This window comes from Haliotis rufescens, unplaced genomic scaffold (assembly GCF_023055435.1).
Source record: "Haliotis rufescens isolate VD_foot unplaced genomic scaffold, xgHalRufe1.0.p SCAF_6, whole genome shotgun sequence".
Lineage (NCBI taxonomy): Eukaryota > Metazoa > Mollusca > Gastropoda > Lepetellida > Haliotidae > Haliotis > Haliotis rufescens.
In genome coordinates, this window is record NW_025964334.1 from 45,881,388 (window position 1) to 45,909,254 (window position 27,867).

General features: G+C 41.8%; 1 protein-coding gene across 35 annotated transcripts in view; it reads right to left on the reverse strand.

Annotated features, from left to right (window-relative positions):
• LOC124142931 (troponin I-like) overlaps positions 1-24,399 on the reverse strand; it is a 65,128-nt gene extending 40,729 nt beyond the window's left edge. For 9 of the 35 annotated variants that reach the window (XM_046511690.2, XM_046511694.2, XM_046511674.2 and 6 more), the window contains exons 1-2: positions 24,289-24,388; positions 12,280-12,340 (exon numbers count right to left, since the gene is read on the reverse strand). The gene's annotated coding sequence lies outside the window, so the exon portion shown is untranslated. Of the gene's footprint in view, positions 1-3,289; positions 3,637-12,279; positions 12,341-24,288 lie in introns of those variants that run through there. The other 26 variants (XM_046511692.2, XM_046511663.2, XM_046511678.2 and 23 more) reach the window with 16 other exon arrangements.
• Between the last annotated feature and the right edge of the window lie 3,468 nt (positions 24,400-27,867).

Sequence of the window (27,867 nt, forward strand, 5' to 3'; positions counted from 1 at the left end):
TGGGGAGTGCCCCTATACCTGCCCCAGATGGGGAGAGCCCCTATACCTGCCCCAGATGAGGAGAGCCCCTATACCTGCCCCAGATGAGGAGAGCCCCTATACCTGCCCCAGATGGGGAGAGCCCCTATACCTGCCCCAGATGGGGAGAGCCTCTATACCTGCCCCAGATGGGGAGAGCCCCTATACCTGACCCAGATGGGGAGCCCTTATACCTGCCCCAGATGGGGAGTGCCTCTATACCTGCCCCAGATGAGGAGAGCCCCTATACCTGCCCCAGATGAGGAGAGCCCCTATACCTGCCCCAGATGAGGAGAGCCCTATACCTGCTCCAGATGGGGAGCCCCTATACTTGCTCCAGATGAGGAGAGCACCTATACCTGCCCCAGATGAGGAGTGCCCCTATACCTGCCCCTGATGAGGAGTGCCCCTATACCTGCCCCAGATGGGGAGAGCCCCTATACCTGCCCCAGATGAGGAGAGCACCTATACCTGCCCCAGATGAGGAGTGCCCCTATACCTGCCCCAGATGGGGAGCCCTTATACCTGCCCCAGATGGGGAGTGCCTCTATACCTGCCCCAGATGGGGAGTGCCCCTATACCTGCCCCAGATGAGGAGAGCACCTATACCTGCCCCAGATGAGGAGAGCCCCTATACCTGCCCCAGATGGGGAGTGCCCCTATACCTGCCCCAGATGAGGAGAGCACCTATACCTGCCTGGAGGGATAGGCAGATGTTTATCTCTTCAAGTGTACACCTTTTGAAGATTGTTCCTATCTAATCAGGGTAATTATATCAACCAAATCCATGTTCTGTGATAAAAATAATTCAGCAGGAATGTTAATGAGCTGTACATGCTTCAAGGACTCCAGTACGGGCCTGCTGATTGGCTCCTAGATTGGCTGATGCAGCAACTACAACCTCACCAAGTGTCCAGTGGTCACCAACGGTATAACAACTTTTATCAAAATAAAATCAAATATGAAATAAGTTTCAACCCCAGTAGGATTCCTCAGATATGTTGAGATCCAGTGCTTACATATAGACATAACAAGTTGAAGAACACGCCATGCAACCTCTGTAGAGAGTGATGACTTTCCACAATAAAAGTACAGCTGTTGAGAGAGTGCTCGGGGGGAAGGGGGTGGTCCGGGGGAGGGGCAGTGAGAGAGAGGCTACAGCAGTATAATGCATCAGGACCATCCCCCTCCCTGACCTGCCTCCTCAACCCACACAGTGCTGCTGCGGCTGCCTCCTTCGCTGCTTACAAGGATGGATGGTGGCTTGATGTCATGACACCCGATACCCCCTCCAGATAATCCTTTACAACTCCTCAAAACATTCAAAACTTATGTCGGCTTTTCTACCAATATCAAACTTTGCCTAAACAGTTCTTCTACTACCAAGTTCAATTAAATACCTGCAAAATGTGTGTTTAATTCTTTCAGATTGGTTGAAGGTCATAGGATGAAGAGCTGTAGCCATGGAGACGTCTGACTAAATATGGCAGTAGTGATACAGCTACGGCAGCCATCTTGAATGTTGCTACCTTGCAGATTATGACAAGAATGTGTTGGCTGCAGCTTTGGTTTCTGGGGGCTCTAGGAGTCCTAGTGTGCTGGTAATACCTCACTATACAGCTGTACATATATGTATACATACGTTGTTACATTGCCTCTCTATACTGCATAAACTATACTTTGACATAAAACATTGAATAACTGCTTATATGAAATACAAAGACTTTCACTTTCTGCTGATGAGTTTCAAAATGAACGTACTACACCTATACAGTGATGCCTATGTTAGAATTGTGAGAAAAGCTAATTAAACAGAACATATTGTCCACAGCATCTTTGGTTAACATTCAGGTCACAGCAACAAAAACTGCATAGTGAATAGTGAAATAGCTGTAGTGAATAAAACAAAGGGCATTTTGATATATTTCTAAATATATCCAAATACATGCTAAATTAAAAAAATTGAAACATAGTTTACAGCTGCTCTAGTGGAAAACCTTCTCATATTTCAGAAGGCAGAATTCTAGACAGGGAACCTTCACATTGAGAGAGCTGATACATAAATGTCCTAACTTGCCAGAACTCTTTCAAACACATAATCATAGCTTGGTTGGAAATTGCGACGTATGTAGTTCATTCACGATTTCAGAAATAACTCCCAAATGACAGATATAAATAAATCTGATAAAAGTACCAATAAACGGGATGAAACGTCGTCTGTATCTTTCAGCAGGAAGGTTACTGCTTCAAGCTTCCCAGATCATGGGGTTATCAGTTAAATATATCCAAGTTATTTCCAACTGAAGGAATCCATGTCCTGACATAGTTTCAGATATATTTGAATTACAAATTTGACTGATATCAGTATGTTTCTCAAAGTCATCACTATTACACTTACTGGAAACAAACCGTAAAGAGCACCTGTGTTCCCTGACTTCCCAGTGGAGACTAGCGCTAGGGAAAGTGGTATACTGCAAGATCATCATCAAAGCAGAACAAGGAACGTGGAGTTATTGCTAGCTCAATGTTTTAGAATGCAGCAAATAATGGTTACTATGGCAAGCAGACCATCAAATTGCACAAAACCTGTCTATTCCTATGTCTAAAACCATTCCTGTTCTGATGACCATTCCAAACATAAGAGATACTATTTTCCACACAAAGATAAGCTAATCTGGGAATGTACAAATGGGGTTCACCAAAAATATACATTTTGGAATATTGCCATATAATCTATTAATAAGTCAGATATGTCAAAATTTTACGCTTCACACACTTTGTACAAACAGCCTACCTACATACACTCACTGTACTTCTAGTTGTAAGTGATACATGTATGCATAACACAACACAGAATATTCTTATTGTGTCTTGAAGTATCAGTATGTACTTTCCAGTGTGTTCCTCATTATGAAGAACAATAGTTTGTCTAATGTCATAAAATGGCTGACTTTTCCAAGAGCAGCTCGTACTACAGACCCCCTCTGTCTCTGATACAAGTTTGCCAAGGTCAAGTACAGAGGACAGACTGGACACATGGGAAGGGAAACATGGCAGGCATCAATGAATGAAAATACTCATCACTGAGTGCCCTTTATGATTCCTTGATTCACAAACATCAACCATTAAATGATTTTATAACAATAAATCAAGCAAGTCCCTATTCATGAATGTGACAATCTAGCACTAACCCATAATTATCATCCTATCAAAGCACAAATAAATTCACCAAATTTAAATTCCCGTAATTCCAGATGGCACCATAACCTACCTGACTACAAAAGGTTTCTGCCGGTAGTCTGCTAGCAGTAGACTCAAGTCCTGGCGGCCTGGCAGGGGGATATCCTACAGATATGTCTGATGTGGACTATATCCAATAAGTAAATGCGAAGTGGAATATATCCTACCCGAATGGAAGGTGAGTCTCCCAGCAATCCTCGGGAGCTGTAACCTCAGCACACCTACAGCACCAAGCTCTTCCAATGTGATGTACACCTGATAGTCCAGCAGATGTACGATGATCTGAGCAGACGGACAAACTGAAGCAGACGCCTAATGCTCCAACGAAATATTCCAGTGAGAGGGTCTTTCCTCTGCTGATTCAGTACACTTACTGATCCCCTTCTCTCAGGCTCAGCCTATATCCCCCTCAACAACCCCCCTGGAGATGAAATCCAAACCTGAAACTTAACTCCCCCCTGGTTTGACCTGGGGTCAATGAAACCTGGCCCAATGATGAGTGTGAGTCTGTGGAAGCAGGTACTGATGACCTAACAGCATCTAAGACATGCTAATGACTGCCTGTACATCTGGCCTCCTCTGTAACTAATTACAGCCAGAAGATGGCCTGTGTGTCAGATGGTAGCATCGCCTGGGATGGGGGAGGAAATTCAACTCCTGTGTATCTTAGAGCTGTGTCAAACACAAACTATGTAATATTTTTATCTTTAAGCAGCAGTAACAGCGTATACATATTTAGTGTGTTTAGCTCAGCTGTGTTTAGTTGATTAAGTACATGTTCCTTCCTTTTTGTAAAACATCAAACTTTAACCATCGTTAACAACTTTATCTTTTTAGATTAATCACGATTGAAGAACACATATTCAAAGACAAGTGTGGAAGTTGGAACCATTCATAAACATCAATATCCTAAAAACTGATTGTGAAGGATTGAAGGATTTCATATTTTCTAATCCATGATCTTCTGTGAGATTAATCCTTTGACTGTTAGTAATGTTAGAAAAGTGTTCTCAAACTTGTTATTGGTATTTCTGGCAAACAATACTAAAATTCTGACAAGCTCAAAGTGGTTCCAACATTGGCTTTAAAAGTGTTTGGGCAATAAAACGGAACTAGGTTGATGTCAGTTAACCCTGTTGTGATGTGTCACTGCTGGACAGCATCTCCTTCAATACACATTCCACTCAGGGAGGTTTTGCTGCCACCAAGTAACCTACACTGGGTTGGCTGGCTCTGGCAGGTTTCATCAGTTGGACAGGAAATTGGGGAAATATTATTGCAGCATGTGCAGATTTGGCTGAAAGCCAGGTAGGTTATTCGTCGCTACATTGCAGACATACGCCATTGTTGTAGGTGGCACCCCTTCTCTCCTGCCTTAGACACAGCTGCTATGTATTGCCATGGCGATAGGTAAATGTCATTTTGGGTATGTGGAGGTTTTCTGGAGTTGAAGAGAAAAAATGGAATGCTGTATTCAAGTGCAGTCAAATGAATCATTACTTGTCTACTGCAAAACATCCATGATTCTGTATCTTCGCTGCTTTTCTGCTGCAGGTTTTCCATGACATAGTTGGTAGCAGTATGTTGATGGGCGCTAATGAACTGTCATGGCTGCATGACTAGGGATACATGACTGAGAGCCTGACACACTCACATGAAGAACCACACAGACTCTGCTGCTCATAAAAGTCACCTTCATGTTTGGTGATGGCGCTGCAATGTATTTACTTAACAGTGAAACTTTCCGGTTCAGACATAATATGAGTGTGTACCAATTCTGGCCATTATCATGTATACTTCAAATGTGCATCTTAAATAGTTGACTACATGTGGCAAAAATAATTGACATCTTTAATAAATACACTAATGTGCTGCCTGTGTCTCCTTAGGTATTTTGGTATTTACTTTAACAGATCCAACAAACCAAAAGTTAACAAATGTGGGATTAAAATCAAAATTTTGAACACAGTTTTTCAAGTACCATTTGGAATAGGTCAATCTAAGACTTGTCACTCCCTAAAAACAGATTTTGATTAATCGTAATCCAACCAACTGACAATCATTTTCCGAGATCATTAAAAAAATTAACATGTTTTTATAAATGAATTCTTATATTGGAACACAGAGCCTACAGGGAAAATAACAATGAAACAAAAGGCTCTTGACTATTTCAGCACTGTATATGTTTGTATTACTGTATGTGAGCTGGTTGCATGAACATGCACCTCACCACCAAACCCTCTCCCCCACCACCTGCACAACCTGGTCAGCCTGCCACACCCACACAGCACACACCTGTGCCCCACCCAGCAGCCCTAGATAGTTCTGTGTCTGCTGCAGTGGAAATGCCAAGTGATTCAGTGGGCTAGAACCGTAAAGGTCACTTTCACTTGGCAGTGCATGTGGCTGACATCTCCACTGGTTAACACACAGCCAGGTATCATCTTACTCCGTTGTGCACAGAGAAGATAGACAGTACTGTTTTATAGGAACCATCTCCAGATTCTGCCTGAAAATGTCAAATATGCAACCTGTTTCAACAACAACAGTTATTGTTCATGAACAAAGACACATCATCTGGCAGTGTCTGCTGTAGACTTGGTTCCAGTGTTTAGAAGACACATTGCCTTGCCATGTATGCTGTAGCCTTCTAATTGTTCCGGTGTTTAGAAGACACATCATATGGCAGTGTCTGCCGTAACTTTGTATAGCTCCGGCATTAGAAGACACATCGTGTAGAAGTGTCTTCCGTAGTTTTGTATAGCTACGGCATTAGAAGACACATCATCTGGCTGTGTCTGCTGCAGAATTGTGTAGCTCCGGCGTTAGAAGACACATTGTCTAAAAGTGTCTTCCGTAGTTCTGTATAGCTACGGCATTAGAAGACACATCATCTGGCAGTGTCTGCCGTAGCCTTGTATAGCTCCGGCGTTAGAAGACACATCGTGTAGAAGTGTCTTCCGTAGTTTTGTATAGCTACGGCATTAGAAGACACATCATCTGGCTGTGTCTGCCGTAGCCTTGTATAGCTCCGGCGTTAGAAGACACATCGTCTAGTAGTGTCTTCCGTAGTTCTGTATAGCAACGGCATTAGAAGACACATCATCTGGCAGTGTCTGCCGTAGCCTTGTATAGCTCCGGCGTTAGAAGACACATCGTGTAGAAGTGTCTTCCGTAGTTTTGTATAGCTACGGCATTAGAAGACACATCATCTGGCTGTGTCTGCCGTAGCCTTGTATAGCTCCGGCGTTAGAAGACACATCGTCTAGTAGTGTCTTCCGTAGTTCTGTATAGCTACGGCATTAGAAGACACATCATCTGGCAGTGTCTGCCGTAGCCTTGTATAGCTCCGGCGTTAGAAGACACATCGTGTAGAAGTGTCTTCCGTAGTTTTGTATAGCTACGGCATTAGAAGACACATCATCTGGCTGTGTCTGCCGTAGCCTTGTACAGTTCCAGTGTTTAGAAGACACATCGTCTGGCAGTGTCTGCTGTAGCCTTGTACAGTTCCAGTGTTTAGAAGACACATCGTCTGGCAGTGTCTGCCATGGACTTGTACAGCGCCAGTGTTTAGAAGACACATCGTCTGGCAGTGTCTGCCATGGACTTGTACAGTGCCAGTGTTTAGAATACACATCGCCTGACAGTGTCTGCCATAGCCTTGTATGGCTCCGATAGTTAGAAGACTGTTTATGTATTATAGATGATATAAAAAGCTTTGATAAAGAGGACATTATATAGAGCAGCATGAGATACAGACAATCTCTCATGGAGATAGATTCAGATGTTGGTAGAAAATATCAAACAAATCTAACGATTATAACCCTAGAATCAAAATGGATTGGATAAAAAAGAATTTATAGTTATTATTCAAGGAATGTCAATAAACATAACTTGCAGTAATAAAATCAAAAACATATTGCCATAGATAAGTAAATTAAGACTTTATCTTTAAGTGGCACTGTAGAACCAGAAGTGACAAGTTTATTTGTGGATTCCTACTTCTTTCATTCCTTCAATCGGATGTTTTGACAAAGGTACTTGCATCTGTACCAAAATGTCGCATTAAAAGAATACAAGAAGTTCAATTCTCGTCAACTTAAAAAGTTCACATATCATATGTGTTTATTCCCATTGTTGCATAATAACTATAGTAAACATACATTACATCAGCAATCATGGTACTAACATCTGTTCCCTCATTTTGGAACCCCCAGCTGTGCCAACTACATGTAATGTTAGTTGATTAATATAATAATATGCACCCCCTACTATCCAAAACATACCACCCCCTGACAGCCCCTCCCCACGGCAGGGCACTACATGCTGGTCTAAAAGGCTGGTTTCTCACAGCCTACTACCCACCATCCCAACCCCCCGGGCACCCCCTCTCCACTGCAGGGCACTACATGCTGGGCTCTGAGGTCCCCACCCCCTAATGCTCCTGTACATGACCAGTACATATAGAGGCCCAGTCCTAGGTGTCTGTCTGTCCAGTAGTGACTGGCCAGTGGTAGTCAGTGGTGGTCAGGGCCAAGCACAGCCTGTGTCTCACAGAAGTCACTGCAGGCCAGATGGCAATACGTCTGCTGTCTACTATTGAGGGACCATGCAACTTCTGCAGAGGGGTGGTTGCAGTTAATTCTTCTGTAAAAGTGGGGTATTTCTTGGGACTGAAAATTAATACAGTACATCTGTACATGTGCAAGACAAGATTTCGTGTCTGGGGCATATTTTAATAGAGAAATATTTCTTCTAGATGCTCAATATGTTTGAGTGTTTCTGACAACCATAAAGTGTGATTAATTTAATGCTAAACCCCCACACTCAGAGTGTGACAACATGGTCAGGCTCTACAACGGACCCTTCCTTAAAGACTGGTTTCTTGTGCATTGCATTGCATCACCTTTATGATATGAAGATCTTTTTTGTTGAATCAGATTTTACCCGAAAGTCTATTTTTGAATTGCTATTAATTGCATCACTGATACCTTCTCACACCACAGATTGATGTGTTAGTGTTGAGTATTTCTTTTTCCATATCCAATAGATTGCAGACAGAAATGTTTAAACACACACCGTGCATATTTTAAAAAAAGTATTACAAATATATGTAAAAAATTTGTTCACTACTTGGTAAGAGAACATCTTCCTAGGTATGACTATATTATTTTAAGGAGAAGAAATACATACATCCATTTATATATCTACCAACTACCTACTGCTAGATACCTGCTAGTGTAGAATCTAAAACACTTATCAGACATAGCAGGGAACAGACACCTGCTAGTGTAGAATCTAAGACACTTATCAGACATAGCAGTGGACAGACACCTGCTAGTGTAGAATCTAAGACACTTATCAGACATAGCAGTGGACAGACACCTGCTAGTGTAGAATCTAAGACACTAATCAGACATAGCAGGGGACAGACACCTGCTTGTGTAGAATCTAAGACACTAATCAGATATACCAGGGAACAGACACCTGCTAGTGTAAGTGTAAGACACCAATCAGATATACCAGGGAACAGACACCTGCTAGTGTAGAATCTTAGACACTAATCAGATATACCAGGGAACAGACACCTGCTTGTGTAGAATCTTAGACACTTATCAGATATACCAGGGAACAGACACCTGCTAGTGTAGAATCTAAGACACTAATCAGATATACCAGGGAACAGACACCTGCTAGTGTACAGTCTAAGACACTAATCAGATATACCAGGGAACAGACACCTGCTAGTGTAGAATCTAATCAGATATACCAGGGAACAGACACCTGCTAGTGTAGAATCTAATCAGATATACAAGGGAACAGACACCTGCTAGTGTAGAATCTAATCAGATATACAAGGGAACAGACACCTGCTAGTGTAGAATCTAATCAGATATACCAGGGAACAGACACCTGCTAGTGTAGAATCTAATCAGATATACCAGGGAACAGACACCTGCTAGTGTAGAATCTAATCAGATATACAAGGGAACAGACACCTGCTAGTGTAGAATCTAATCAGATACACAAGGGAACAGACACCTGCTAGTGTAAGTGTAAGACACCAATCAGATATACCAGGGAACAGACACCTGCTAGTGTAGAATCTTAGACACTAATCAGATATACCAGGGAACAGACACCTGCTTGTGTAGAATCTTAGACACTTATCAGATATACCAGGGAACAGACACCTGCTAGTGTAGAATCTTAGACACCAATCAGATATACCAGGGAACAGACACCTGCTAGTGTAGAATCTAAGACACTAACCAGATATACCAGGGAACAGACACCTGCTAGTGTAGAATCTAAGACACTAATCAGATATACCAGGAAACAGACACCTGCTAGTGTAGAATCTAATCAGACAATTGTTTGCATGACCCATCTTCATGACCACTACAGAGTGCTTCCTCCTTTCAACATTGGAACAGACAACTTGAGAATATAAATATAGCCTTCAGTCTATTTAGAGATGCAGTTTTTGCACACTGGCACCTGTCCAGTTAAGAAAATGCAGTTAAACTTGACTTGAGCAGGCACCGGAATCGGAATCTTGGCTTCCGTCACACATTCTCCACGCCAATATTTTTTGTTCTTCATTTGTCAGTGCAAATTTTAACTGTTTCATGAAAAAAACTGTAACAAGTCAAATATAATATACCATCATATGAAGCGTATCAGATTTTCACAAAATAGGTGAGGTGATATGGGGTTTAACGTCGCGTCCAAGATTATTGAATTTATATAGCGACATGCATACACGTGTGTGTGGGTGTATGTGGCTGCCTGTACTAGTCCGGACTGATGCCAGTTTCAAGTGCTAGCCCACTGAGATAGCATGCTGCAGTTTAACATATATACCCCACTCAGACACAGTATACTGACTCTGAGCCGACCAGTCCTTGTTTTAGCCCGCCGGACATGGTAATAACAAGTCCCATATTTTAAAGTCTTTAGGTATGACACGCCCGGGGATCGACCCTGGACCATCCACTCTCCGGGCGGACGCTCTACCACTAGACCACGGAGACGGTCTTCACAAAAGAATATAGACACAAAGGTCAGCTGTCCATAGACAGTAGTAGCTGACATAGAATATACCCAGTAGCCGACATGGACAGAAAATACCCCCAGTAGCCAACATAGAAAATACCCCCAGTAGCTGACATAGAATATACCCAGTAGCCGACAGACAGAATATACCCAGTAGCCGACATGGACAGAAAATACCCCCAGTAGCCGACATAGAATATACCCAGTAGCCGACATAGAATATACCCAGTAGCTGACAGACAGAATATACCCAGTAGCCGACATGGACAGAAAATACCCCCAGTAGCCGACATAGAATATACCCAGTAGCCAACATAGAATATACCCAGTAGCTGACATAGAATATACCCAGTAGCCAACAGGGACAGAAAATACCCCCAGTAGCTGACATAGAATATACCCCCAGTAGCCGACATAGAATATACCCTGTAGCCAACATAGAATATACCCAGTAGCCGACATGGACAGAAAATACCCCCAGAAGCCAACATAGAATATACCCAGTAGCCGACATAATATATACCCAGTAGCCAACAGACAGAATATACCCAGTAGCCGACATGGACAGAAAATACCCCCAGTAGACAACATAGAATATACCCAGTAGCCGACATAATATATACCCAGTAGCCGACAGACAGAATATACCCAGTAGCCGACATGGAGAGAAAATACCCCCAGTAGCCAACATAGAATATACCCAGTAGCCGACATAGAATAAACCCAGTCGCCGACATAAACAGAATATACCCCCAGTAGCCGACATAGAATATACCCAGTAGCCGACATAGAATATACCCAGTAGCCGACATGGACAGAAAATACCCCCAGTAGCCATCATAGAATATACCCAGTAGCCGACATAGAACATACCCAGTAGCTGACATAGACAGAATATACCCCCAGTAGCCAACATAGAATGTACCACCAGTAGCCGACATAGATTATATCCAGTAGCCAATATAGAATATACCCAATAGCTGACATGGACAGAAAATACCCCCAGTAGCCAACATAGAATATACCCCCAGTAGCCGACATAGAATATACCCAGTAGCCAACATAGAATATACCCAGTAGCTGACATGGACAGAAAATACCCCCAGTGGCCAACATAGAATATACCCAGTAGCCGACATAGAATATACCCAGTAGCCAATATAGAATTTACCCAGTAGCCGACATAGAATATACCCAGTAGCCAACATAGAATATACCCAGTAGCTAACGTAGAATAAACCCAGTAGCCGATATGGACAGAAAATACCCCCAGAAGCCGACATAAAACATACCCCCAGTAGCCGACATAGAATATACCCAGTAGCCAACAAAGACAGAATATACCCCCAGTAGCCAACACAGAATATACCCAGAAGCCAACATAGAATATACCCAGTAGCTGACATAGAATATACCCAGTAGCCTACATGGAAAGAAAATACCCCCAGAAGCCGAAACAAAATATACCCCCAGTAGCTGACATAGAATATACCCAGTAGCCGACATAGACAGAATATACCCCCAGTAGCTGACATAGAATATACCACCAGTAGCCGACATAGAATATACCCAGTAGCCGACATAGACAGAATATACCCCCAGTAGCCAACATAGAATATACACCAGTAGCCGACAAAGAATATACCCAGTAGCCGACATAGACAGAATATACCCCCAGTAGCCGACATAGAATACCCCCAGTAGCCGACACAGAATATATCCAGTAGCCAATATAAAATATACCCAATAGCCGACATGGACAGAAAATAATCCCAGTAGCCAACATAGAATATACCCCCAGTAGCCGACATAGAATATACCCAGTAGCCAACATAGAATATACCCAGTAGCTGACATGGACAAAATATACCCCCAGTAGCCGACATAGACAGAAAATACCCCCAGTAGCCGACAAGGTCAAAATATATACCCCCAATAGCTGAATATTCGGAATATACTCACAAGGAAAAGTCTGGAATGCTTGGCTAGGTGCTCCCACGGCTAAAACCACGCTCTAGGCACCCTGAAAACAACACAGAATATATGTTACAATATTCATTTGTAATCAATATTTCATAAATATTTATTGATATTATATTTCAGTTTATATAGATAAAAATGATGGATAAACATTGTGGCATAATGTAAACATCAGCCATCACATCTTCTTGTGTCCTAGATCTACACTGACTCATACAACTCTACAGTAACACAGTAACTATGGTAACCATCACATCTTCTTGTGTCCTAGATCTACACTGACTCATACAACTCTACAGTAACACAGTAACTATGGTAACCATCACATCTTCTTGTGTCCTAGATCTACACTAACTAATACAACTCTACAGTAACACAGTAACTATGGTAACCATCACATCTTCTTGTGCCCTAGATCTACACTAACTCATACAACTCTACAGTAACTCAGTAACCATGACAACCATCAATATACCAACTAAGACCTATTGTATCAGCTGTATCTATATTGCAATAATATTGCTATAATGTTTATCTTAATCGCAATACTATGTCCCTGAGAGTCACCCCAAACATATGAAATATTATCACATAGATCTATTACATAGAGTTGGGTGTTGTCAGATCGTGTAAATGCATTACATGAAAGTATGTCAGCCATTTTGGATTGAGATCTACTCACTAAAACAAATTGTATTTCAAGGAATAACAACAATAGTCAAACCTTCCCATTCTGTCACTCATTACTGTAAATACTAACATATATCCTGGCAAGATACGGTAGTTATAACCAGGCTAGATATCATAGGTGTGTCTTGGCAACCATATTGAAAAAGCAATTTATGGCCTTTACTCAAGCGTTTCATTCAAAATGTAATGATATCCTGGGCAATTAGTTGTGGACTCAACTCATATGTACATTTTTGGTGATATTTTTCATTTGGGTCTCTCTTTTTTGCCCACTTCAGACCATGCTCTTATATTCACTTTAGACCATGCTCTTATATTCACTTTAGACCATGCTCTTATATTCACTTTAGACCATGCTCTTATATTCACTTTAGACAATGCTCTTATATTCACTTTAGACCATGCTCTTATATTCACTTTAGACCATGCTCTTATATTCACTTTAGACCATGCTCTTATATTCACTTTAGACAATGCTCTTATATTCACTTTAGACCATGCTCTTATATTATCTCCACATGCATTTTCTTGTACTGTAAACATCATCTCCTCAGAAACCACAGGACCAACGAGCTGAAATTTCACATGCTTGTTCTAACCAATGATGACATCTGAACTTTTCAAGGGAATAGCTACCACAGCAGCTCTATTGAAACATCTAGTTGTGGCCACTGCTCAAGACTTACTATAATGCTCTCACATTCTCTCAAAATTGTTTTCTCTGTAAACATCTTCACTGACATTGCCAGACAGGGGAAACTGAACTTTGGCATGCATGTTTCCTCTTTCATAATGTCATATTTTGTTCAAATCACTCCGATTTCAATGTGTTATTGAACACCATCCACCAGAGTACCAGAATGCCCAGTCCCTAGTCACCCAAGTTGTCTGGCCATGATCTAGATCAAACTTGTGGATCATATTTCAGACAGGTGTAGATATTGCTTGTGCTCCTACTTACAGCAGGTACTGTAGTCAAATTCCCTGCAGTAAGTACTACAGACCAAAGTACATGAATGGATGGTACAGCCAAGCACAGGTATGTCAGGTAAAGGACAGACTATTGGCAGGGGCTCCTTCCAGCAAATGTTACCCGAGTAACCCAACCAGTTCCACCTGTGAGGGATTACCACAGTTGTACTCCGTGCATCAAGGCCCTGTATGGAGCACATTAACGTGTAATGTAGCGTGGATCTGGCACCCATCACCCCACCGTTATCACAATATGATTACCTCTATCTGACACACAATCTCACATCAAGCTCATGGGAACATTGACATCTCAGCTTATAAACTGTGAACTATGATATCACCCTAGATTTGGGAAAGAATTTTGCGTAAGAAATTTAGGACATTCAAGAGGGTGATATGCATGATACAAACACTTAAAGATATGTCGGGTAGTACCACTACAGGAGTGGTGTAATCAAGTAGAGTTCAGCAAGAGGATGTCATGAAGGGGGCACTTCCCAGTAATCTTTCTGGACAGGTGGATATCTGTTTTCAGTGTTAGAGAAGACTTGTCTGGTTGACTGCTGAAGAAGCTTGACAGGGAATTATGTGAGACAGATGGCACCAGCAGACACTTGCAACCTCCCCCAGTAACAACACAATGGATGCTTGCTTTCTGTTCCCACTTTTCAAAATGGCTGCTGCTGGCACTGTTGGAATCTGATCTGGATTCTGTTGCTTACATCAGTACTAGCTGTTCTCTAATGACACCTTGAGAAGGTCAGCAGCTGGGGGCATGGTGGAGATCCACATCTACCTCCAGACCCTCCCACTCAATCCCATCAGCTGTATCCCCCCCCCCCCCCCCCCACAAACACACACACATAGACAGACACTCACACTCACTCAAAGACTGGGAAGATAGTCAGCTCAAACATATGTTTTCTTAAAAAATAAGAGGATATTGTGTGGCAATAAAATGGGAAAGCCAAAGATAATTTTTATCATTAACAATAACGATCCAAGACTTACTTATCTGTAGCCACAATACAAACATTGAACTCCAGGTGTTTTTCAACGTTCATATCACTTATGTTCAGGACAAACGACATCATCATAAATAATACCCTGGTGCAACTCTCATAATAAGAATGATCACTGATGCTCCCAGGACTATTTTTGAAAATTCACCTCTGTCTTTGATCACTGCCTATAACCGACAATCAGTTCAAATAACATATAGATGCAGGTTGCACCACAGTTTTGGTGGTATGACCCACTGTGAGCTAACTCTCCCCTGTGAGTGGCAGCCTGGCATGCCGCAGCCTGCGTACCGTGTAGCACCTTCTGTAGCACCTTCTCGGTTCACTCTGCATCAGGGAAGACATCTTGTCAAGATGATAATGAGCTCATACATAGAAACAACAACCCATCCCTGATCTCCACTTGCAACTGAATACAACACAAAAACCAGCTGCACGTGGTTCTGCCATCATCAGCCAGGTTCCAGGACCAGGCAGGAGAGGCAGGGTCGGCAGCCATCACCCTGGGTAGGTCAACTGACTGCACTGCCGCATATACAAACCAATCACTCATTCTTCACCAGCTGCACATGCCAACCAACACAACTAATAAAATGTGCACTTTTCATGTTTACAATGTCCCTGAAGTAAACTTTTTTCTTTACATTGCTGAATATGAGTAAATCTGGATTACTGGAAAATGACCCAACTCCAACATAAACCTATTCATATTTCTACAGATATGTTAATGTAAGTTTGGTGGGTAGAGTGTTCACTGTATGCAGGAGGGCAATCTGAGGGGCACCTGTGCTGAGACACTTACACGGAGACAACCGCTGCACATTTGAGGAGGAAATGATGTGGAGCTCCATCTAAGTTTAGACTGGGAATGATGAAGCTGGATAAAGGAGTCTTCATACAACAGGATGCTAATGCACTGGGACCTTGATGGCCATGGGGGAAACTGTCCACAGGACTCCGCTATTCTATCAACCACCCTTCACCCCATGCTGTTCCTCCGTACTATACACTATAGCATGGATGCATAGACTTTCTCTCAGATGACCCCCCAAAAAGTCAACTCAAGTCTAGAAGGATTTGGCATGTCTAGCTTGTCTGAAATTAAGGATTGTTCCTGGCTCCATTTTGATTTGATTTTTTTTTTGTAGATATGTTTAAATAAGAATACTATATTTCTGGGGCTAAATGTCAATCTAAATGGATGCATTCACAATTACTCCCGATAACCTACAAAGAGGTCAATCCTCTGATACGCAGTTTGAGAGGTGGAGTTACCACAAAACATATGCAGTTTATGCGCATGTGTGCTGTATGGTCTCTTCATACAGCAGCGCATTAGGCCAGGAAAAATATCTCAAGTGGCTATGTGGTTTCAGTCACTTGCATGACGATTCTTGTTTTCATTTCAACAGCCCTAAGAAGTATATTGTGTAGACCAATGCTTAGTCTCTGAAAATATCATTTTGATAGAAAAAAGTAACTCATTTAAATCAAAAAGGAGCCCCAGTGAGATGGGAAAATTTAGACTTGCTTCATTTAGGGCTTTTGCATTACAGAAAGGGCTGATCAGAAGGAAAAATAATATGGTTCAGGGACTGAGAGACAGACTATATCTTGTGATACACTCAAAATTCCTCCAACTGGTCACACACTATGGTCAGTATGGACATACAGGGGGTAGACTACACATGGTGGTCAGTATGGACATGGTGGTCAGTATGGACATGGTGGTCAGTATGGACATGGTGGTCAGTATGGACATACAAGGGGTAGACTACACATGGTGGTCAGTATGGACATGGTGGTCAGTATGGACATGGTGGTCAGTATGGACATGGTGGTCAGTATGGACATACAAGGGGTAGACTACACATGGTGGTCAGTATGGACATGGTGGTCAGTATGGACATGGTGGTCAGTATGGACATACAAGGGGTAGACTACACATGGTGGTCCGTATGGACATGGTGGTCAGTATGGACATACAAGGGGTAGACTACACATGGTGGTCAGTATGGACATGGTGGTCAGTATGGACATGGTGGTCAGTATGGACATACAAGGGGTAGACTACACATGGTGGTCAGTATGGACATGGTGGTCAGTATGGACATGGTGGTCAGTATGGACATGGTGGTCAGTATGGACATACAAGGGGTAGACTACACATGGTGGTCAGTATGGACATGGTGGTCAGTATGGACATGGTGGTCAGTATGGACATACAAGGGGTAGACTACACATGGTGGTCAGTATGGACATGGTGGTCAGTATGGACATGGTGGTCAGTATGGACATACAAGGGGTAGACTACACATGGTGGTCAGTATGGACATGGTGGTCAGTATGGACATGGTGGTCAGTATGGACATGGTGGTCAGTATGGACATACAAGGGGTAGACAACACATGGTGGTCAGTATGGCCATACAAGGGGTAGACAACAAAGTAATTTCTGGTACAGACTCTAGTACATATAGTGTAGAAAACGTTCACCTCCATTGTATTCTTGTCCCTGTCTCAGCTCTGACAGCCGATACTCAACCCATGTTCAGCTCTAGTTTGGGGTGTTTTGTAGGAACTAAATATCTGCTTGTGTTGTTTGTATTGCAACAAGACTCCCGCGATGTACTATATATGATACAAGTACAAAACATCAACACTAGAGAATAACCCGTCTCCATTATCCACCGAAGCAGATTCCATTGGGCACAAAATGCAAAATAGTAGTGAAAATTATACAAATGAAGCACTGAAAATCAGCGATGACACCAGGCCTTTGTGAAAAGGGTAAGCATGTCCTGCTGTACGGGCAGCACACAGGAATTCATTCACGGGCAACATGTTTAGATTTTACATTTCTGACTTGAACCAAAAGTCACGATCAGAAAATTAAATCAAAATATCTTTTATAGATTTGAAAAATAAAGATGCCACTAAAAAACAACATAAAAGTAACTGTAATACTAAATGATAAAATGGATTTATAAAACATGATATAGTCACTGGCAACTGTAAACAAACACTTCTTAAAGAACTCAAAGCCTTTTCTGACAGTAAATACATGTGTTTTACTTTAAATGTTTCCACTCTTATAAATTGACAACCAGAAATGTGTAACCATAACATTGTAAAACATCATGGTCATAGCACGGTGTTAAGTTTGTCAACATACAACCACAAAATTACGTTTCTAAAATTATATCAAAACTTGACAATATGAAATTAGTTTTAACCATGGAGCTTGCCTTGGTCTGTAATGTTTCATGAGTAATGTGTACAGCCCTTACCTGCTGAAGCGATATATATTCCATCAATCATGCTAACAATCCAACTGTGTCTCTTGGATGTTGTACAGCAAATGTCATACAACCTCTCTCAGGCCACACCAATCTACATAACCCATTCACAGTGCACAACCAAGTCCCAACAGGTCTAATGAAAGTAAATTAGCATTGGGATTATACCCTTTGACCAAACCAGGCAGATTAGTGGAAATCCTCCTAATCTCTTAATACCCTCTGTGAAGAAATTAGCTGATTACCAGATTTGTTCTCTCTGACATACATGCAGTTCGTAATGTGTGCACATTGTGTAGTTAGATTGTCTGAAGGGGCAGTGTTGGTGTACTACAGTCAGTAATTACTGTCACAGACTTGTGAGTATAATCAGTGTTCATGGTCATACCGGTGACAAGGGCTGGTACAACCTGTCTTATTCTATTCACATGACACCTTGATGTAAGTCATCTGCAGGTGTCTGTGCTCTGCAGTATAAAGTATGTCTTTCATTAATTAGGGACCTACTGGCTTAAAATTTCACAAATTTTAAATGAAATTATATTTGGGATTGTGGTCTGCCAGCCTAGATTAATATACCTGATGAAGAACTTCAGGGTCAATGGGGAAGGGAGGTAACCCTTAGATTTGAATTAGATATTTCCTTTCTCTTTCTTTCTTTAATCCAACCAACACTACATCTGAGAGATCACTTCAATGTTTGTTTTTCTTTTCAATTTTACTTTTTCTATATCTAGATTTTTGGCGTCTGCCATAAAGGTAATCTCTCTGAAATAGGTAAGATTTAGTTGATGTTACATCTTTTGTATTTCAGGGGAAAAAACAAATACTGATTGATTTTTATATTCCAACCATCTGTAAGTAGATTATTTCCATAATCACCAGTCATACAAGACAAAATCAACACTACATCAGTGTGCTGTCAACAAGTCAGTAGCATACCATCAACAAGTCAGTAGCATACCATCAACAAGTCCACCCAGTCTGTGCTAGGACACATCTACGTGTTTGTTTATTTGTTTTTAATACAGTCACCTATATTCCAGCTATATGATGGGAGCATGTAAATAATCAAATCTGGACCAGACAATCCAGCGATTCATATATATTATGAGCAACATAAAGACATACAGTCAACTAAGTCACCAAGTCACCAAGTCACCAAGACTGTCCACCTAATTCATCAAGTTACCTCATACAACAAGCATAGGTGTCTGGGGACCAGAATCCCCATGGTGCTGATGTCAACAATGATCAGGAACTAGTTCCATCCGAAACAAATAATAACAGTGTAACAGTGCCATATTCCAGCATTATGGCGGCGGTCTGTAAATAATCAAGTCTGGACCAGACAACCCAGTGATTGACATCATGAGATCGATACACGCAATTGGGATATGATGACATACATGAACCAAGTCAGCAAGCCTGAACACCTGATCCCTTTAGTCGCCTCTTATGACAAGCATGGGCTGCTGAAGACATATTCATATCCGGAATCTTCACAGTACTTCACTACAGGGAACAGATACTCTTTGACACTGACATTTGATAATGTATGCAATATCTTAGCAAACACCCAGCACAATACAGTCTCATGACACACAATAACACACACAATATCTTAGCAAACACCCACCTCTGTACAGTGTCATGACACACAATAACACACACAATATCTTAGCAAACACCCACCACTGTACAGTCTCATGACACACAATAACACACATAATATCTTAGCAAACACCCACCTCTGTACAGTCTCATGACACACAATAACACACACAATATCTTAGCAAACACCCACCACTGTACAGTCTCATGACACACAATAACACACACAATATCGTAGCAAACACCCACCTCTGTACAGTCTCATGACACACAATAACACACACAATATCGTAGCAAACACCCACCACTGTACAGTCTCATGACACACAATAACACACACAATATCTTAGCAAACACCCACCACTGTACAGTCTCATGACACACAATAACACACACAATATCTTAGCAAACACCCACCACTGTACAGTCTCATGACACACAATAACACACACAATATCGTAGCAAACACCCACCTCTGTACAGTCTCATGACACACAATAACACACACAATATCTTAGCAAACACCCACCTCTGTACAGTCTCATGACACACAATAACACACACAATATCTTAGCAAACACCCACCTTTGTACAGTCTCATGACACACAATAACACACACAATATCTTAGCAAACACCCACCACTGTACAGTCTCATGACACACATCAACATTACAAACTGCTATATCTTAGCAAACCTGCAGCCCACAGTCTGTGATCATGGCTGAAGTTGGCCACAGGTACTTGATTCCAGCTGTATACTTCATCATATACTGGAGGTATAGTTTAGGTACATATGAAACACTGACACTAAGTGTGTAAGGGCACTGAATTCCTTGTAAATCTGCAGCTTCTCCTGAATGGCCCTCTCAGGCTTGACAATATGTAGAACCCTGTGAGATGACCTGCCCTCCCATCTCCGTGGTGTGGCACCCCAGGTTATCTCTCTCACTATACAGATAAGCTCTGCACTTTTTGTGCTTCTCTCTCATATGGTGGGCTTGAAATGAAATATGCCTCATTGCATGATTCCTATATCATCCGGCTGGGATTAATAAACTTTATCTCTTCACATGAAATTATTGTTTCCACTTTTAGTACGGGCAGGTTGCCAAAATTCCTCCTGCGATCATTTATTTTGTAGAGGAAGAACATGGCTGCCTGACTCATCCTCCCCGCTCACCTGACCAGGCTAAATATAACTTGATATTTCACCAACCTTCAGCAAACATGGCAGAAATTTGGGCAAAACTATGTTGTTTGTGACCTTCTTATACCATGGCTTCTTGCTCATTCAATGCAAGTCCAGACACAAACATTTGAGAGTATTTTCTTTTACATGAAAGTTATAAATGCTTAAAATATGATCAAACAAACACACACTTTTTTGATAAAAAGAACTTCCTGATGAGCCAGTGGAGGAGACGCACTGACATATTGGATGGTACCACCTCGGTCATCTGGGCTGGGGCAACTGATTGAATAATTAAATCTGGGGTATGTATAGATCAACCGTCATGTATCATGTAGCTTGGTCTTGAGACTATATCATATTTTGCCGACCACTAATACCCACCACCTCCCCTTCCCCTATTTATGTAACATTTTTCCATGGGACCCCCAAATACATGTAACATTTATATATGATCATGAGATATGACAACCAATGGTTGATCAGTCCTATGTCATCATCACCAGATATGACAACCAATGGTTGATCAGTCCTATGTCATCATCACCAGATATGACAACCAATGGTTGATCAGTCCTATATCATCATCACCAGATATGACAACCAATGGTTGATCAGTCCTATGTCATCATCACCAGATATGACAACCAATGGTTGATCAGTCTTATGTCATCATCACCAGATATGACAACCAATGGTTGATCAGTCTTATGTCATCATCACCAGATATGACAACCAATGGTTGATCAGTCCTTTGTCATCACCAGATATGACAGACTAACTTGGCCGGCAGTAGTAAACTCATCATCTGTGATACAACAGACTAACTGGGCTGGCAGTAGTTAACTCATCATCTGTGGTACAGCAGACTAACTGGGCCGGCAGTAGTTAACTCATCATCTGTGATACAACAGACTAACTGGGCCGGCAGTAGTTAACTCATCTGTGGTACAGCAGACTAACTGGGCCGGCAGTAGTTAACTCATCGTCTGTGATACAACAGACTAACTGGGCCGGCAGTAGTTAACTCATCATCTGTGGTACAACAGACTAACTGGGCCGGCAGTAGTTAACTCATCTGTGGTACAGCAGACTCACTGGGCCGGCAGTAGTTAACTCATCATCTGTGATACAACAGACTAACTGGGCCGGCAGTAGTTAACTCATCATCTGTGGTACAGCAGACTAACTGGGCCGGCAGTAGTTAACTCATCATCTGTGATACAACAGACTAACTGGGCCGGCAGTAGTTAACTCATCTGTGGTACAGCAGACTAACTGGGCCGGCAGTAGTTAACTCATCGTCTGTGATACAACAGACTAACTGGGCCGGCAGTAGTTAACTCATCGTCTGTGATACAACAGACTAACTGGGCCGGCAGTAGTTAACTCATCTGTGGTACAGCAGACTAACTGGGCCGGCAGTAGTTAACTCATCTGTGGTACAGCAGACTAACTGGGTCGGCAGTAGTTAACTCATCATCTGTGATACAACAGACTAACTGGGCCGGCAGTAGTTAACTCATCTGTGATACAACAGACTAACTGGGCCGGCAGAAGTTAACTCATCATCTGTGGTACAGCAGACTAACTGGGCCGGCAGAAGTTAACTCATCATCTGTGGTACAGCAGACTAACTGGGCCGGCAGTAGTTAACTCATCATCTGTGGTACAACAGACTAACTGGGCCGGCAGTAGTTAACTCATCTGTGGCACAGCAGACTAACTGGGCCGGCAGTAGTTAACTCATCGTCTGTGATACAACAGACTAACTGGGCCGACAGTAGTTAACTCATCATCTGTGGTACAACAGACTAACTGGGCCGGCAGTAGTTAACTCATCTGTGGTACAGCAGACTCACTGGGCCGGCAGTAGTTAACTCATCATCTGTGATACAACAGACTAACTGGGCCGGCAGTTGTTAACTCATCATCTGTGGTACAGCAGACTAACTTGGCCGGCAGTAGTTAACTCATCATCTGTGATACAACAGACTAACTGGGCCGGCAGTTGTTAACTCATCATCTGTGGTACAGCAGACTAACTTGGCCGGCAGTAGTTAACTCATCATCTGTGATACAACAGACTAACTGGGCCGACAGTAGTTAACTCATCGTCTGTGATACAACAGACTAACTGGGCCGGCAGTAGTTAACTCATCATCTGTGATACAGCAGACTAACTGGGCCGGCAGTAGTTAACTCATCGTCTGTGATACAACAGACTAACTGGGCCGGCAGAAGTTAACTCATCATCTGTGGTACAACAGACTAACTGGGCCGCCAGTAGTTAACTCATCATCTGTGATACAGCAGACTAACTGGTTGAACAGTAAATAACTGAATTTTTATGTACACCAAGAACAAGGAAACCAACATGTGGAATTTTAACCCTCAAACAGCCCAGATATGGTGTTTACGGCAAACTTATCTACAGAAACATAAATTCATACAATGTCGGAATTAAGTCGTTTCTTTTTTGTAGGAAACTTTTTCTTCAGCTTATCAAGGTATTGTAAACATTCTGTAAATGGTATCTGTCGGCATAATGGCCACGATCTGTTACCCAGTTCACAACCTGTGCATCTCAGCTGCATGTCGGTGAACTGACTCACGACACAACACTGACATTCCACATGGCGTTTACTACTATATAACGCCTCCCCAGTCTTATAATACTTAATATCTCGCAGTCTGTAGTCCATACAAGCTGAAATCTTAACATACCGTATATATATCTCGTTTATAAACGTTATAATCTGAGTTTACCATTGATCACAAAGCTATATAACAGATTTAATTAAGGGTTAGTGTTATTCAACAGAGTGGCAAATCCTGCTATCAGATTACAATAATCCGGTGAATACTTGACGCGGTATATAAGGACTTCTAAATCTGTGGAATATCTGACGCGGTATATAAGGACATCTAAATCTGTGGAATATCTGGCGCGGTATAAAAGGACATCTAAAACTGTGGGATACCTGACGCGGTATATAAGGACATCTTATGACCGGCACCTAGCTTTGTATGGTAGTTTGCCATTACCGCAGAGGCTTGTGACGTCATTGCGCCGCTATATTCCCTTCAAAGAAAGTCTGGGACCAGTTGAGGCGCGGATGGTCGGAAGCCAATGTGGCGTGCTATCTGACGATATGAAACATGTTTGAATGAAGACATATATATAAACGACGCCAAACTTACCAGCAGTGTGTTCTGACCGGTCCGCGCAGATGATGCTAGCACAAGAGAGAAAGATTTGAGGGTGTGAGGAGTTGTAGAGTAAAAGAGGGGCGTTCTCTTCAACGTTGAGGGTGGGATATGTGGATCATGTGATACAATTCTTATCGTCCATTGGCTGAAAATGTATGCCAGTCAAGACCAAATGCATACGCTTTCATTGACGAGACTGTCCTAAGTGCACGAGTATATTCCGGTTATTGCACATAACTATAAGTAGTGCATGAATGATTGCCGAGCTTTCCTTATTATTAAAACAAATGAAAAACTAAAACCAATTAACAGATTTAGCCATAACAGCTGCCATGATAATACCAAATTCAGAATGCATAGAACACCGCACCTTCTAGGTGGTATCGTGTTCAAATATGGTAATGTCAGTGCCCGTCATCCGAGCCGGTGTTACGCCAATGGTACCAGCATCATGCTCTTCGTTCAACTGGGATGGACACTGTCAAATTAACTACTGCCATTGTTTATATAAAGACCCCGTTCTGGGTTCCAGGAAATGAACTCCCAGACCTTGTGTACAGTACCACTTTGGAAGAGGAATACCGGCTCATGCAGCTTCTTTAATGAAGTAGTTATCATTGGGGAACATCTGCCATCATTTAGGCCGATCGTGGCTCGGTCTGAGCGCGTGCCTATAGATGTGAGGCTACACACGGCAAGTGTTATGTATCGTGTTGGGCGATGTACCTCTGGCCTTCCTACTACACAGATATAGTCGAGCGAACTGTTACGTTGCTCAAGTGTTTCGTCTCCTGCCACGTGGGCCGTTAATTGCTTTTGTGGAGGCAGTTCTGCCAAGAGAGTTCAAGAGATACGAAGAATTATATATAGGAAAACAGAGAGATGCCTGTCTTCGAACAATTAGAGATATATATAAGTCTCCCAAGCCTTTTCCTCGTTGTAGTTCAAGCTTTAGCGTCAACGTCCGTTGTTGATAGACAGGCCGATGGAAACAGTTTCATATCATCAGATAGACTTATATCTGGACTCCGAAATGAAAATATTTTAAGCTATGTTCTGTAAAATTGTATTTTTATGTATAATAGAAAGGGGCCCAGAGACTCTCTTCATTTTGGGCAGACATCTAACCTAACCCAAGTATTGGAGTCCTGCTTGGAAGTCCTCGGATATACTTGTTTCATGGTTTTATGTCAAGTTAGCCATCACTATATCTGTGGTATCTGTGGTATTTGTTTTTAACCTACAACAGAAAGTCAGCTAAGAACCATCGTCCCGGGGCAAGAGTGTCCACTAGCCTGTATATCAAAGGCAAGTGAAAAGATAGCTTTTCACAGGAGTTTGATATATAGGTAAATTGGAGCTCTTACCCCGGGACGATAGCTTTTCACTAGAATGTGATATATACGCAAGTGAACACGTTGGCCTCGGGAGGATGGATGTGAACAGAAATATGGAGAAGATGAAACAATTAAAATTGTACAACATAAATTAATTTATCAAAACGTCATCGCAAACGAACGTCCTAAAAGAGGTTTACACTGACCTATATCTATATAGAGGTAATATCTGTTACATTGTTCACAAAGAATAACAATCGCTTACATGTATACATCTAAAGGGCACTATGCAAAAACATAAAACAACACGCATTAAAACATGTATTGTAAGTATATAAATCGCCCTATTTTCTCGCAGAATATATCTATAAATAAACGACTCAGACTAGACAATCCAGTGATTGACATCATGAGCATCGATATACGCAACTGAGATACGACAGCATGCATCAAACCAAGTCCGCGAGCCTGATCACCAGTTTCCCTTCGTCGCCTTATGGGTTGCTGAAGACTAATTGTAGATGTCTACGTTTGTCAACGAATGATGCAAACTTATGTATGATTACCTTTAAGCACTGTGGTCCTGACAATAGAAATCATGTCCATGTAGTCAAGCATATCACCACGATATCAAGCGAACTGACGCCAGTTACTGTTTCACAATACAGTTGAAGGATTCATAAGCGTAGGCCTGTTTATTACAGAGTTTACATCCTCCAGACATAATACTGCGTGAAGATTCTCGAATACAAAGTTTCAGAGTGGATCTCTATTTCGGATGTAAGTAAATAACTTGCCAGAGTACATATATAATCTTGTCATATATCCACACATGTTTGCGTTATTTGAAACGTTAATGAGCCATAAATGTCTCTAAAGTGATCAGTAACATATACAATTCGTCTCCATTTCAATTTCGGGTGAAGGACTAACAAACAATCTCGACAGAATGCATCGGATTTTGAAGGACTTGTTATGGAGGAACAGAATATTTCTTTGGCGTTTGGAGTTTAGATTATATAGTAGACCAAATAATAGAAGTTTACTGAAATCCACGACGCCAGGAATGCTACCAAATAGAAGATTCCCGGTGGTAGGATCTGACGGAGGTCGCGTCACTGTACAGTACGCTGATATACCTCTGTGTGCTTCCTTCGGGTTCTAAATGGTGACAGCCGTCTCAGTGGTCGAGTGGACAGAGCGTCTGCCCAAAGAGCAGAAGGTCGGAGTTTCGATCCCGGTCGTGTCTCAATAAGAGATGTTGAAAGATGGTACTTGTTGTTACCCTGATGCTCGGCATTAAGGGGATAAAACAAGGACTAGTCGTCTCGGAGTCTATATACAGTGTCTGAGTTGTTGTATCCATAAAACTGCGGAATGGTATCTCAGTGGACTAGCACTATAAAACCGGCATTTTGAATCTTGAACGAGACTTTAAACCCCATTTCCCTCACACCTTATGTAGACCTCATATTTCAAACAGTAATTCACATCCATAACGACCATAGTTCATTTTCAGCCATGTCTTCACGCTTTCTATTATTCGACATAATTAATATATGGTCTTGGTTTCTGACAATATTCATCAATCTTTGATTTACATGAAAGATTACCCGTGTAAATACGGGTAAGAATAGGTCTTCAGCAACCAATGCTTGCCGTAAGAGGCTACTAACAGGATCGGGAGACTTGGTTGATGCATGTCATCTTATCCTTTTGATTCGATACATCATGATATCAATCACTTGATTGTCTGGTCCAGACTCGATTATTTACACACCGCTGTCATATTACTGAAATAACGCTGAGTGTGGCGTTAAACAACAAAAAAACAAAAACATGAAAGATTACTTGTAAAGTATACACCCCAATATATTGTGGGGTCTGCAGTGGTCATTTGATAGTGACCAAGATTACATTCAATGTTTACACCTGACACTTTTGGGGGGCGAAAACAATAACTATACACTGAACATAATCAATGAGGGATTTACACAGTATATATAGATACTACACACAGTTTTGGTTAATTGTTTCAAATATTTTCCACAAAGAATGTTTAGTCAAGGTCTAAGTGAAGGGATGTATCTTTTATTTAAGTAACGAAGGTTGTGTTTTGAGTCAGAGAACTTACTCTTAACGTAAACTGTGGGCGCGTGAGTAGGATTCAGCTCTACCAAGCAATAGGTGAATGTTTGTCTCAACATGTTTACATGGTCACACAAAGGTACTT